The sequence below is a fragment of the Hyperolius riggenbachi genome, chromosome 1 (assembly GCF_040937935.1).
Source record: "Hyperolius riggenbachi isolate aHypRig1 chromosome 1, aHypRig1.pri, whole genome shotgun sequence".
Taxonomy (NCBI): domain Eukaryota; kingdom Metazoa; phylum Chordata; class Amphibia; order Anura; family Hyperoliidae; genus Hyperolius; species Hyperolius riggenbachi.
In genome coordinates this window covers 307,164,671-307,177,877 of record NC_090646.1, presented here as the reverse complement: position 1 = coordinate 307,177,877, position 13,207 = coordinate 307,164,671, and the positions used below count along the sequence as shown (strand labels likewise).

At 43.8% G+C, this 13,207-nt stretch overlaps 1 protein-coding gene across 4 annotated transcripts in view; it reads left to right on the top strand.

Annotated features, from left to right (window-relative positions):
- SH3GL1 (SH3 domain containing GRB2 like 1, endophilin A2) overlaps positions 1 to 13,207 on the top strand; it is a 594,767-nt gene that overhangs the window by 129,912 nt on the left and 451,648 nt on the right. The gene's annotated exons all lie outside the window — the stretch shown is intronic.

Sequence of the window (13,207 nt, the reverse complement as noted above, 5' to 3'; positions counted from 1 at the left end):
GCCTGTTCACCGGCCCACCATCTTTCTTTTTTTGTCCTCCCCTTCCTTGGACACTTTGCTTTCTTTTCAGGTTACCCCCCAGGGTTTATCCCTTTCCCTGGGGAAGACTCCCCGTGGGTGCTAAATGCACTTCTGAGAGGTCAGGTGGCTGATGCCTGTTTATTAGTTCTCTGCTAAATGCAGAGCCTTTTTTGTGCACGCTGCAATCTTGCTCGTTTGTTATTGCCTGTTCACTATTTTTTTTTCTCCCTCTTTTGTGGACTCACCTGGTGTTGGCTACCCAGCGTGGGAGCCTGGTCTGTCTTTTTGCTGCCTTGGCGGCTTCTGCGTATGTCGCTGTGTGTTGGGCATTGCTCGGTCGGGTGGGCGCGCCTCCCTGCAGGGAACAGTTAGTGTTTGGGGTTGTGCGTCCTCTAGCCAACCGGGCAGAGCGGGTAGGACGCGGATAGCGTCTGGCGGCCATCTTCTCGCGCGCGCGAGAATACAGTTCCTTTTCTGTGAACTCTCGGCTCCGCCCCTCTTGCCTATAGCGGCCATTTTTCTTTTGGGCAGTTCGCACTGAGCATGCCCAAGAGCCGGGTGGCTATTTAAACGGCCGCTTTCAGGCTGACAGGTGGCTCGTTGGTAGCTCCTGTCAGCGCGCTAGGCATAGCAACCCTGTCACAGCAATTCTGCTACTGGGAAACATATTTTTTTCTGGTTACTTACGCAGATTCAGGTAGTTTGATCTACAATTCTCTCTGTTTATTCTAAACTATTTTTCATTTATTTCCTTTTTATTACTGTTTTCTTTTTTTTCTCTCTCTTCTCTCTTTGCAGCAAAAATTCCCACTATTTAAAGATGGGGCGCACAAAAGATCAGCAAAAGTCTCGCAGGTATGACTTAAAAAAAAAAAAAAAAGAAGGAGGGTCTTGGCTTGTTGAATACTAATGAGTATTCCTTTTAGCCCCTCTAGACCTAAAGACTCATCAAAACATCGCTCTCAAACTTCTTCAAAAGAGTACGAGTCTAGACCTAAAGAGCCGACAAAGCTTCGCTCTCAACTTCTTCAAAAGTGTATGAGTCATCTCCAAAGCACCGCGCTTCTCAAGACAGAAGAAGTAGATCAAAGTCTCGTCATCAAAGATCCCCCTCTTATTACAGATCAAGATCAAGATCAAATAGACGTTCTCCTTCGCCTCTCTATCATTATTCTCCACCAAGGCCGAAAAAGAAGGATTGTTGGATGTGTGGAAATGCAGCTTTACCTGGAAAGATTGTCTGTGGCGCCTGTCTTCGGGAGAATACGTCTAACGCTCCGGAAGATTCATCGGCTGTTCTTCAACTAATTAGACAGGCAGTACGAGAAGAGATAGCATCTCATATCCCGTCAACTTCCTCGGATATGACCCTCAATACGGATCAAGTACAGGGCTCTGTTCCTTTACAAGTAGACCCTCCGGGTGATCCAATACTTACGTTAGATTCCAGTTCAGAATCAGAAGCACAGGAAAATTTTCAATTTTCTCTAGTGGAACCGCTAATTGCTGCAATTAAAGGAGCTTTACAATGGTCCGACTCGGAAGTCATCGATGAAGATGTTCCTAAATATTATCCGCATCTGGCGAAGCTTGGTCCCTCCTTTCCCTTCATGAAGGAAATTAAAGGGGTGATTATGGATGAATGGGCAAAAGTAGAGAACAAAGCCTCCTTTACTAACAGATGGGCGAAACTTTATCCACTTAAAGACGCAGAATCCTCTTTTCTTCAGAATGCTCCGGTAGTGGACGCCTCCATCGCTAATTTGGCGAAGCATGTGACGCTGCCTCTCGATGACGCTGTTGCCTTTAAAGATGTACTAGACCGTAAAGCCGAGAGTGATATGAGAAGATGCTATACCTCAGCAGGCGCTGCTTGCAGAACCTCTATTACATTAACCTCACTAGCCAGAGCAATGAAGGTTTGGATAAATAATATGGAGGAAGCAATTAAATCTGGTGCTGACCGCGAACAGATTATCTCGGGTTTGGAGGATCTCAAGATCGCAAGTGACTTTGTAAGCGAAGCAGCTATTGATGGAGTACGTGCATCTGCTAGGGCCATGCTGTCATCTGTAACATCTCGACGCGCTCTCTGGCTAAGATCATGGAATGCTGACGCAAACTCTAAACAAGCTTGGATGAAGATTTCCTATGACGGAAAAGCCCTGTTCGGGGAAAAGCTAGATAAGGCTATTTCCCGTAAATCCGGAGGTAAATCAGGTGATATCCCGCAGGATAGAAGTCGAGAAGACAACGCTTTGGGCAAAAATCTCAATTTCAAGGTTTCAGGAATTTCAGAAATTACAAACCTGGTAGGGAGTATCAGAGGAAATGGCGAGCAGCTCAGAGTTCCCTGCCAAAAGCGTCAAAGGGCGCGACATCTGCTCGACAGGGTTCTGGAAAGTCCTTTTGAGGGTTTGTCCGTCCACACTCCTCCGGTTGGAGCAAGACTAAAGTTTTTTGCGCGAGTGTGGGCGGACAAGGTCTCGGACTCCTGGGTCCTGTCGACCATAAAAGAGGGTCATCGGTGGCACTTCAAGACCCAGCCAGGAGACATATTTTTCCCTACCCATCTTCCATCTTCAAGGCAAAAAAGAGTGTGTTTAATCCAGTATGTCCAACAACTTCTACTACAAAAAGCAGTACAGGAAGTTCCAATTTCCCAGCGGGGCAGAGGAGTTTATTCTCCACTCTTTCTGGTAGCAAAGAAGTCAGGGGATTGGAGGCCTGTAATAGACCTGAAGAGGCTAAACAAACACATACGTCTTCCCAAATTCAAAATGGAATCTCTACAATCCATCATACTCTGCATCCAACCCAACGACTTCATGGCCTCAATAGACCTAAAAGACGCCTATTTCCATATTCCTGTACATCCTCATTTACAGCCTTATCTCAGATTTGCACTAAAAGACCTGCATCTTCAGTTCACAGCGTTGCCCTTCGGCCTTTCTACCTCTCCCAGGACTTTTTCAAAAGTATTACAATCCGTAATAGCTATACTCAGACAACAAAAAGTCCGCATCTACCATTACTTGGACGATGTTCTAATCCTATCCGATTCGCACCATCAACTTACTTTACATGTAGAAAAGTGCCTTGCCTTACTGGAAGACCTAGGCTGGATAGTCAATTATCCAAAAAGTCAACTGACACCATGCAGGAAAATGATGTATTTGGGAGCCCTCTTCAATACCTTGGACAACACTGTGTCCCTTCCAGAATCGAAAATACCAACAATAGTCCACTGGGTGCAAAGGACTCTGCAAGCCAGCTTTTTCTCAGTGAGAGAATGTCTGCAACTTCTCGGCACCCTTTCAGCAACAATTCCGATGATCAGGTGGGCTCATTGGCATATGAGGGGATTCCAACTGCCCTTCTTACGCCAGTGGAACAAGCAAGATTTGGAGCAGAAAATAAAACTTACGCATTCGATGAAAACTTCGCTTCTGTGGTGGAAGGAAGTAAAGAATCTCAAAAGAGGCTATTCTCTTCGACCGATTCCTTGGATATGTGTGACTACGGATGCCAGTATGATCGGCTGGGGAGCATGGTGCCAGGATCACGTAGTCCAAGCTCGGTGGCCCTCTCATCCTGTTGTCAGCAGTTCAAACTTTTTGGAATTAACAGCAGCACGTCTAGCACTGCAGACTTTTCTTCCACTACTCAAGAACAAGCCAGTGTGTTTGAGATCAGACAACTCCACAACGGTTGCATACATACAAAACCAGGGGGGTACGCACAGCCAGATTCTATCCCAGGAAGCATCTCGACTCCTCTCTTGGGCAGAATCCAATCTGCTATATCTGAAAGCGGTACACATTCCAGGTCATCTGAACAGGAAGGCGGATTTCCTTTCAAGGGAATCGTTGGACAACAACGAATGGACACTGAACCAGAAGATCTTTCTCCAGTTAACGAGGAAGTTCGGCCTCCCCGAGCTGGACCTCTTTGCTTCTCCAAAGAATCACAAACTCCCACTATTCTTCTCAAGACATCCGTCTCCGAAGAGTCTAGGAGTGGACGCATTGTCTCAACCATGGCCTTACCAGTTCCTGTACGCCTTCCCTCCAGTTCCGCTTATATTCAGGTTCCTACGCAGGTTATCAATGGAATCAGTGACAGTGCTGGCAATCCTGCCATATTGGCCGAACAGAATCTGGTTCCCGCTATTATTACAGCTAGCCCAGTCAGAACCAGTGTTCATTCAGTCCAACTCCAGCCTACTGTCTCAAGGGGAATTTCTCCATCCGGCACCAGACAAGCTACACTTGACGGCCTGGATATTGAGGGGCAAAGGCTGTCCAACTTAGGCTGTTCACAGTCAGTTGTCAATACTCTATTAAAAGCGAGAAAACCCTCCACTAATGTGGTATACAACAAGGTCTGGGCAAAATTCAATGACTTTGCATCAAAGTCCGGCTTTGATCCCCTAAATGCAAATGTTTCTAACATTTTAGATTTTCTTCAAGCAGGGCTGGACTTGGGCTTGAGTTACAATACTTTAAAGGTTCATACCACAGCTTTGTCTACCCTGTCAGGAAACAGATGGGCCTTTCATCCCTTAGTGCAACAGTTCATGAAAGCTACACTGAAGCTAAAGCCACCTAAGAGGGACGTATTTCCTAAATGGGACTTGCCCACAGTGTTAGATTTTTTAAGTTCTTCTCAGTTTTGCCCTCTGGAAGACTGTTCCTTAATCAACCTAACAAACAAGCTGGCTTTCCTTTTGGCTATAACCTCAGCTAGGCGGGTTTCTGAGATACATGCTCTGAGCTGTAAAAATCCGTTTCTAGTACTTTACCATGACCGTGTAGTGTTGAGGCCGATGCTGAACTTTTTACCGAAAGTGGTAACTACTTACCACCTTGATAGTGAATGGTCTCTCCCAGCTATGTTTTCTGACCCAGAGCACTCCGTGTCACATCCACTTGACATAGTCTCATTAATTAAAAGATACCTGATCCTAACTCAACAATTCAGACAATCCGATCACCTTCTAGTCTCTCCCAAAGGCTATAGAAAGGGGAAGGAAGTATCAAGCAGAACTATTGCTTCATGGATCCGGTCGGTTATTTACAGTGCCTATAAGTTCAAAGGACTTCAGCCTCCTGAGAGTATTTCAGCCCATTCTACCAGGGGGATTGCCTCTTCCTGGGCTTCTTTAGCTGGGGTTTCGCTGACCTCCATCTGCAAAGCTGCAGGATGGTCATCTGCGAACACTTTCATAGATCATTATAAAATTGATCCCTGTTTATTATCTACTGCTTCTTTTGGTCGATCAATTATTGACGCTGCTATTGCTGTATAATAAATAGTTTATGCATTCCCTCCCTATGGTTTATTGAGTCTGGATAGTTAAATCCCAGAGTATGCTGCCATGGAAGCACCAGGGAATTAGGAAAATTAATACTTACCTACAGGAAATTTTCCTTTCCTGGTGCAATTCCATGGCAGCATACGATCCCACCCAGTGCCGGGGAGGACGATAGCTATAAAGATGGTGGGCCGGTGAACAGGCAGGAAAACTTATAGTTAATGTGTCCAATGGGGTTAGGGGGCGGGACCATAACCCAGAGTATGCTGCCATGGAATTGCACCAGGAAAGGAAAATTTCCTGTAGGTAAGTATTAATTTTCCTAAATATATATATATATATATATATATATATATATATATATATATATATATATATATATATATATATATATATATCTATATATCTATCTATATATCTATCTATATCTATATCTATATCTATCTATCTATCTATCTATCTATCTATCTATCTATATCTATCTATCTATATATATCTATATATCTATCTATATATATCTCTATCTATCTATATCTATCTATCTATATCTATCTATCTATCTATATCTATCTATCTATATCTATCTATCTATATATATCTATCTATATCTATCTATCTCTATCTATATATATCTATCTATATATATCGATACATAGAGATAGATTCTATATACCTCTTCCTCCATGTAAAATTTTTTATTATACATAAATACACGCAGAAAAAACCCATTTACCCTCCCTTTTAAGGCTGCTTTCACAGTGGGACGCTACAGGCGCACGTTAGAGCAGCCTGTAACGCGCCCCATCACACAGCAATTAAAAATCAATGGGCTGTTGAGTGCTCACGGTGCGTTACATTGTAACACAGCACGTCTACATAACGTACTGCGTGCAGTACTTTACACGCGGCAAAGCCGCGTTAGACTGTTTGCACGTGCTCAGTAGGGTTTTTTTTTCCATCTTATGGGTGGAGAGGAGGCGGGGAGAGGCTGCTACATAGCCAGGCACATGGCTACTTATTATTCACTGCACTTGCAGTGTTTACATCCTGGAGTGGCCGCGGATTGGCTGGCGGGACCACGTGATGCGGAGAGCTCCGCTCACGTGGTCTCCGCAGTGCCTCCGACAGAGCAGGCGCACCAAGAGCTGCTTGTAACGCGGCTCTTGGTAGCGTCCTGCTCCAACACCACCAGGCGTTGCGCCCATAACGTCCCCTAAACGCAATGTCCTGGTGTGTAAGTAGCCTAAAACCATAAAATGGCTGTTGGTATTACGAGGTAAAGGACCTAGTACTATAGGAGTGCACTCCTAATGTCCTATATTAGTGTATTTTTTCCAGTACACTCCAGGACAGGTACACTTTGAGACTTGGCTCCTCCCAGAAACAGGAAACATCCCAGAGCCTCCCTATAAATTAAAAAATGGAACCGGAGGTCAGGCAGTATAGGATGTTTCCTGTTCCAGGAACATGCCTCTCTAAGTGTACAGCTGTCCCGGAGAGCCTGGGGGGCTAGGGGCGAGTGGTGCACGCAGCATTTTTTTCTGGGAGGCTGGGTTATCAAAACTACCCATTCGGCTTACCCAGGTCCCTGCAGCAGACTCTGTTTTTTCCTGGAAAGAGAGAGCTTGCGGGAGGGCCGCTCCGAGGACGCAGTGTGGCAGGAGGCTTTCAGCGGGGCGGTGGACGCCGGATTGTGCGGGCAGAGGCCGCATGTGGAGCACTTCCGGGTCCCGGAGTCAGTTTCCGGGGCAGATGACGTCACCGCATGCGCGCTGACTGAAAAGGAGCCGCCTGTTAGCGTCCCAGCACCACAATCTCCTCGTGGCAATGGAAGGAGACACAAGAGCCGCCGAAGGTGAGAGCGGTAGGGTGCTGGGATGCGGGGCTGGCGGCGGGGAGCGGTGTATGGTCCTCCCCTATGCATCTGACTACGGTGAAGTGCAATTGTTTGTAACAGTTTCAGCATGGGCTTTGATGTAAACTTGGAAATATGCTGTTCATGCACTATGGGCATTATGTTCTTATGCATATTTGATTGATCTCCTGTAAATTGTTTGCCAGCAATACTTTGACTTATCTGGTGGATAACAGTATATAAACAGGAGTTTCTTTACTGTGGGTTATGGGATGTCATGCATTTAATCTCATATGGGTTTGTTTCTTTGTATTTTAGACTAACCCAGGCGATACAGTGCCTAGGCCCAGTCATAAGCAGTGCCCTGCATGTAGCAAAAAATTAGATACTAACTGGAAGAAATTTCTATGCCAGCATTGTTTATCTAAAGCAGTAAAAGAGGATGGAGGTTCTACTAAAGAATTAATAAACTCTTTTAGGAAAGAATTGAAGGATACTTTAAAAGACTTTAAAGCTTCATTATCGGTGCCGGCAGCATCTCAACAGCCTGAAGGGCCCCAGCAGGTTCAGATACAAACACTGCCTATGACTCAAACACAAGCACAACCTCAGGTGCAGTTACAGTCTCTAATACAGGCACAAGCACAGCCACAGGGTCAGGCACAAGTGCAAGAACAATCAGGGGTGGAACACATACATAAAAAGGCATCTAGAAAGTCTAATCGTGTGCTGGAATCAGATGAAGAAAATGAACCATTAAGTGGTTACGATTCTTCGGCGGAGTCTGATATTTCACAGGATGGGAATAGTCAGGAGAAGCCATCTCGATTTAAATTCCCAGCATCAGAGACAGAGATGTTATTGGAAGCAATATATGAGGAATTGCAAATTAAAAAGTCAAAACCCACTGAATTATCCGTTCATGATAAGCTATATGAGGGAATGGAGTCGATGGAGGATTTAGTATTTCCAATACATCAATCCACAAAAAATATGATTAGCAGTCAGTGGAAGAATCCTGATAGGAAGCTTTTTATGTCTAGAGGGTTTAAGAGACGGTTTCCCTTTGCCGAGGACGATTGTAAAAATTGGGATAAATCGCCTAAACTAGATGCAGCTTTCTCACAGGTGGACAGAGATGGCGAATTGGCTTTTGAGGACTTGGGTCACTTAAAAGACCAATCTGACAAAAAGATTGAATTTGCGCTTAAAAAGTTGTGGCCTGCGATTTGTACGAATTTTAGGCCAGCAACGGCAATTACCTGTGTTATCAGAGTGCTGGGTCTGTGGATGTCCCAGTTGCGGGAGAATATAGTTGCTGATACTCCTAAAGATCAATTGCTGAACTCTATGACGGTAATGGACAAAGCAGTATCTTATATTACCGACGCAATATCAGAGTCCGTAAGAATTACGGCCAGAGCTGCGGGTATTCTCAGTGTGGCTAGACGTCATCTATGGCTAAAAACCTGGCAAGGTAGTATGTCATCAAAGAATAGGGTGGTATCAATGCCGGTAGTGGGGGATACCCTGTTTGGGCCGGAGCTAGAGCAAATTCTAGAACGTACTGCTGACAGGAAAAAGTCGTTTCCCAGAAAAAAATCAGTTTCAAGGGAAGCGTCCTTTTTGTAAAGACCCACAAAATTTTAAAAACTTTAAAACAAGATTTCAAACCAAAAAAAGAGACTGGCCTTTTTCGAAAGGTCAGAAGAGGCAGGACTCGACAGTTAGGAATCCTGCAACCCAATTTAAACAGTGACATAATTCCGGTGGGAGGAAGGTTGGGCTACTTCCTAACACATTGGAGAGAAATGTCAGACAGCCCATTTATTATCAATACGATAAAAGACGGTTATCATATAGTATTCCAAAAGATCCCACCATCAAGATTTGTGATAACCAAGAATTTGATATCCTCGGTCCATCAGGAGGCCATACACTCGATAATACAGGATATGTTGGAGAGGAAGGTTGTATCGGTAGTGCCAGTGGATCAAAGGAGGAAAGGTTTTTATTCAAAAATCTTTCTGGTTCCAAAACCGTCGGGAAAATTCAGATTGATTCTGAATTTAAAACCGATCAATCCTTTCATAAAATACGAAAAGTTTCGTATGGAATCAATTCACTCGATCAGGAATCTTTTAATTCCGGGAGGATTTATGCTCAGCATAGATTTAAAAGATGCGTACTGGCACATTCCGATACAACTGGAATCTCAAAAGTTTCTGAGGTTCGCGGTCCAAACGGGAAGCGGAATACAACATCTACAGTTCCGTTGCCTCCCGTTTGGGATTACTTCTGCTCCAAGGATCTTTACAAAGGTCATGGCAGAAGTAGTCGCAGCACTGCACAAAAAGGGGGTACTAATAGTCCCCTATCTAGACGACCTATTAATTATTGCAAAATCAAGACAAAATTTGATAGGACACAGGGAAACAGCGTTGCAGGAACTTCAGTTAGCCGACTGGTTAGTCAGCGAAGAAAAATCACAGCTACAGCCCACTCAGGAAATCCAGTTTCTCGGATTTATCATAAATTCGATAGACCAAAAGTTATATTTGCCAAAGGAAAAGATCCTAAAGATTGTAAACGAGATAAATCAATTCATGACGCTTCAGGTGATATCCTTGAGACAGATCATGCGGTTGCTGGGCCTTCTGACGTCATCTGCGCCGGCAGTGCAGTGGGCAATGATGCACGTCAGAATTTTGCAGGCCTGGCTGTTAGACAACTGGAACAAAGATCCAAATTCGTTAGACCAGTTAATAAAAGTAGAGGACGAAGTAAAAATAGATCTTCAATGGTGGTTGACAGTGAGCAACCTAGAGATAGGGAAATTATGGAGATTTCCGATACAAAAAATTCTGACCACAGATGCAAGTGCAGCCGGTTGGGGAGCACATGTGGACTCGTTTCAGACACAGGGCATTTGGGATCAGTCGATGGCCAAAAGTTCTTCCAATTTCAAAGAGTTGTATGCAGTAAAGATGGCAATCAGCATGATGCATATGTTACAGACCGCTCACGTTCAATAACGAACGGACAATTCCACGGTGGTGGCCTACATCAACCGTCAAGCGGGAACAAAGTCAAAAAGACTGTTGCAGTTGGCGTTAGAAATTCTGGAAATCGCAGAAAAGAACTTTCTATCTTTAACGGCAGTACATTTGAAGGGGACATTGAATGTTCTAGCCGACCAGTTAAGCAGACAACAATCTCCAATACGGAGTGGAGTCTAAACGACAGAATTTTCGATCAGTTGGTGAGCAGATGGGGTCATCCTCACGTAGATTTATTTGCGAACAGGAGGAACAAGAAATGCAGTCTTTTCTTCTCTCTGAATGTGATGGACAATCCATTAGGAATAGATGCTCTGTCGCAAGACTGGAACAAGCCATTGATGTATGCATTCCCACCTCTGAATCTGATGGCCCTAGTGTTACAAAAATTAAGGTCAACCGGAACAATGATGTTAATTGCTCCGGATTGGCCCAGGAGGTCATGGTACCCCTTGCTGCTGGCTCTCTCGGTGGATCTTCCATGGAGACTGCCAGTAGCGAAGGATATGATTCTCTGTCAGGGACAGCCTATCCAGCAAGCAACTACGTGGAAACTAACAGCATGGCTACTGAGGAAGCAGTCCTCAGAACCAAAGGGCTGTCTTCAAGAGTGATTACAACACTGCTAAACAGCAGAAAACTTAATACTAGATTAATTTATCAGAAATACTGGAAAACATATAATTTATGGTTACAAACATCTAACTTCAAATCCACTGAAATCGCTTCCATTCTAGAATTTTTACAGGAAGGCGTGGATAAGGGGCTGGCTTTGAGCACGATAAAAGTCCAAATTTCAGCCCTATCGGTTTTTTTTGATAAAAAGTTAGCGACGGATCCGCTCGTTATACGGTTTATTAAGTCAATTGAAAGGAGTAAACCAATTTTGGTTAAAAATTTTCCCAGATGGGATTTACCTTTTGTTTTACAGTCTCTTTCATCTGATTTTTTTACAGAGAAAGATTCCTTACGTATTTCTACGTTAGACAGTATTTCTGGTAGCCATTACCTCTGCGAGAAGGGTTAGCGAGCTACAAGCGTTATCTTGCAGACAGCCGTTTTGTTCTTTTTATGATGATAGGGTAGTGTTAAGAACAAGTCAGGAATTTCTTCCTAAAGTAAGTGATATTTACCATGGAACACAGGAGATTATACTACCATCATTCTATACAAACCCTAAAACGGAGGAGGAAGTAAGATGGCATAGACTGGACGTTAAAGAAAACCTATTAGCATACCTGGACAAAGTGAAAGAGTTTAGGAAGACGGAATCTTTGTTTGTAAACTTTTCAGGTAAACATAAAGGAGCTAAAGCTTCAGCCACAACGATAGCCAGATGGATCAAAGATTGTATAAGAGAAGCTTATAGAGCCGCAGGGAGAGACCCACCTTTAGACTTGAAAGCTCACTCTACAAGGGCAGCTGCTAAGACATGGGCCTATAGGCAGGGAATATCGCCTTTGGACATCTGTAAAGCTGCAACGTGGAAGAGTCTCAACACCTTTATGAAACATTACAAGCTTGACCGACTATCTGCAAAGGATCAAAGCTTTGGGAGAACTGTCCTGGAGGCAGTAAACCCGCCCTAAGGTGTGTAAACGTATTTTCTTGTTTATCATCTCAAAGTGTACCTGTCCTGGAGTGTACTGGAAAAACCACATGTTAGCTTACCTGCTAACGGTATTTTTAGTCACTCCAGGACAGGTAGGGGTACCCACCCTTCCAATGGGGTAATAATATATATAATATACATATGAGTTTATTAATATCTGTATATTTCGATTTTGTAAATGGAATGGTTGTGTTTTTATATAGTATGTATAAACATAAGGTTAGGTTTGTTCCTGTTACTTGTCATTATACTGCTTGACCTCCGGTTCCATTTTTTAATTTATAGGGAGGCTCTGGGATGTTTCCTGTTTCTGGGAGGAGCCAAGTCTCAAAGTGTACCTGTCCTGGAGTGACTAAAAATACCGTTAGCAGGTAAGCTAACATGTGGTTTTCTTCAGGGCCCCCTTTGTTTAGGATATTTTTGTAAGTCCTCGCAATGATGTGCCAGATAGTAATAACAATTATGTCTATGGGGCGGGTACTGCCAGTGCTGCTGCAGCTTCCAAAACCTGCCAGTGCTGCAGCGCTTCGGTCTGCAATTCGGGGAGTGAGCGGAGGCAATAAAGACTCTGGAGACACTGGTCACATGACAGCCCATGTGACGCGTTTCACCCATAAGCCGGGTTTCATCAGACGCGACGTCACTGATCCGTCACTTCCTTTTTGGTTGATATCCCACATTGTGTATAATTGAGTTGATTTGTTAATTGTGGTTAGATATCCCTTGTGATTTAAGTATAGCGCATTAATTAACACAATATGGCTTATGCTCCAATATTTGACGCAGATGTAGAGATAGAGAACCTCCAGTAAAGATTTAAACTTGGCAGATGATGATAAATTAAATCTGGTTAGATTATTTAGGATCCATCAAATTGCCCTAAAGTTCGTAAGAAAGAAATGGGAAATTATAAGTATGAACTATTGTCCAAACGGACCTGACCTATAACGTACTAAGAAATGACTGAGGGTCCAATCACTCTCAATTGCCTGTCGTTGGTAGAGCGACTATAGGCCACTGAGTAGTAAAAAAAGGGGGGGTAAATACTGATAATGTGAGAGGTCCGATATCAATGGTGTGGGTATTGTCATGAAAGACCACACTCAAAAAATCTGCCCATCACTAGTCAGCATATTTGGGATTTGGGCTGTTATTGCTGTGGGTGTATGTGGTGGTGGGGGGCTGTTTATTATTTTTCATTATGTGCACTCTTTCTTGACGAAGCTCCTTTTATGGAGTGAAACTAGCACTAGTTGAATTGCACTTCACTCTATATATATTTCAGCACTCCTTTGTGTCTCCCCAGCAAATTATAACCTTCTGTGAAGGGTGTTGGTAATAAT